The sequence below is a fragment of the Diceros bicornis genome, chromosome 34 (assembly GCF_020826845.1).
Source record: "Diceros bicornis minor isolate mBicDic1 chromosome 34, mDicBic1.mat.cur, whole genome shotgun sequence".
In the NCBI taxonomy this organism is placed as follows: domain Eukaryota; kingdom Metazoa; phylum Chordata; class Mammalia; order Perissodactyla; family Rhinocerotidae; genus Diceros; species Diceros bicornis.
Window position 1 is genome coordinate 28,303,643 of NC_080773.1, and position 2,199 is coordinate 28,305,841.

Sequence of the window (2,199 nt, forward strand, 5' to 3'; positions counted from 1 at the left end):
TTTCTTGACAACACGCCCAAATCATCTTCACAAAAGAGAAAAACCTGCCTTCTACAGATCCCAATTCCATGCAATTCACATCTTTAAAATGATCACCCTCACCTGATGTTGTTTAAAATCTGTTAAAATGTAATTTTAGCTCTGCTTTGCCCCATTCCGGTTCAATCTGGCTATTTCTACTGGAAAATGTTTAAATATGCTCATAACCCTCTGTAACATCATATTTCAAATAACTGACTACTGCCTCTCTAAGGATGCAATGTGCAAAATTCACAACTGGCTCCCAAAGCTTTACTTACTGACTGAATTTCCCCTCCAGCACCGTTGTCTTTAGTTTCAGGAATGCCTGCCACATGCGACCGATTTTTATACACTTTAACAAAAATTTCAAGCCTAGTTCATTTCCGGGAAATTTACTGTGATAGATTTGTTACACACTTGAATGCATCTCCACAACAGCCAGATTGTTTCAGGAGCTGGAGTTTACTATCGCATAAATTCTGAACTCCTCCATTGCAAATATTAGTAAAGCTTACATAAGCATTTACATGATAATTATACAATATTTCCTTACGATTGCTATTATAACTTGTTTACTTTGGAAAAGACACTCAGCATGTCCTGCTTATACTCTCTGGTCAGCCACTCATAATTGTACTTAGGACTCTGAGGGGAATGAGTGAATTACCAAATGAATGTTGTGCAAATACATGCAATTCACATATTTCTCATAAGATTAGGGGATTTTGTGTTCCTTATCCAGACAAAGCAGAGCCTGGATACACTGGAGTCACGGCTCATGAGCAGAAAGGGGCTGACAGTTGGGAAACACAGAGTAATTACTGAATTAATCTTCAAGAGAAACCAGTTAGGATTGTTAAAAAGAGCCACGCATACTTGAAAGATTGAGGAAATGGTGTAAAAATAGACAAAAGTGCTCACCAGGAGAAGGATGGTTTTGGTGGCTCTGGACTCAGGGGATGATCTGGAGGACATGTTGGTCCTATGAATGTGTTGGACCCTCTGCTTGTGCCTGTGCAGGATGAAAACCATGGAGCCACTGGCCCAGAGCGTGAGTCCCAAACAGAAAACATCAGGGAATGATAGCAATGCTGCATACAGTGAGTCTCTGGTTTTGTCATGACGAACAGCAGAACACTCTCCAATTGCTTTTTGGTTTGTGGTGTTTTTGTTGCTCAAATTGCTTGTCACAAACATAGGAAAAATGACATTTACCAGCATGTACAGGATCCAGCACAGGAAAATAGAGGGGACAATGCACTTGGGAGCTTTCATTTTAAGCTCTGCCCACCTGGAGCTTCTGGGGCTGATCATGATGGCCTGGAAGACACTCAGGAGGCAGGTGGTGCCAATGGACACACCTCTGCCCACTGCACGAACATAGGGAAATAATTTGCACCCAAAATCATTGAAGACCTGATGCCACCCAAAAGATGACATGGTGTAGGGTATTCCGCTAGAGAACAGGAACAATAGATTGGTTGCAATCAGGTTTTTGACAATAAAATCTGTGGATCTTGACCTAGACCCAGTGAAATAAAGAAAGAGATAGTGGTAAAGAAGAGAGAAATTCCCCAGGATTCCAAATATAGTCTGTAATGAGAAGATCATTCCTACTGCCAAATCCCTAGTGGCCATCCTTGTCAGCTCTCAATGACTGATATTTGTCATATGAGCTAGAGGATCCTGTAGAAGATTAAGAGGCATGGACCACATGTATCATGTCAACTGAAATCCAGTATTCTCCACTTACTAAAAGTCAGTACTTTGATATAATTACTTCAAGTTTTTCTATCATTTAGAGGCTTCCAAGAGTTGAATGCATAACCATTAAAGTACACTTGCAATGCATGAGTCAGCCACATATGCAGTAACTTTATCCCTCACAAGTTCATGAGGCAGGCACTATTACATTCCTTATAAAGATGAGGACAGCACAGGCACAGAGAGGGTAAGTGTTTCCACTGAATTCATTCACTGGATAGGGCCAGATGGGTATTTGAACGTGGCTGGGCTGGTAACAGGGATAGTGCATTTAATCCATAATATACCAAGATACTAGTCATCCATGTTCTTCAAATAAACCAGATCTATATTTAATTTTGTTTCTGCACCATATAATTTCAATTTAGATTGGTGGTATTTTATTTTTAATTTGGTAATGATTAGTTTCACCTT

General features: G+C 40.1%; 1 pseudogene; it reads right to left on the bottom strand.

Moving 5' to 3' along the window:
• Nucleotides 1-717: 717 nt before the first annotated feature.
• Nucleotides 718-1,744, bottom strand: LOC131397296 (vomeronasal type-1 receptor 4-like; annotated as a pseudogene).
• Between the last annotated feature and the right edge of the window lie 455 nt (nucleotides 1,745-2,199).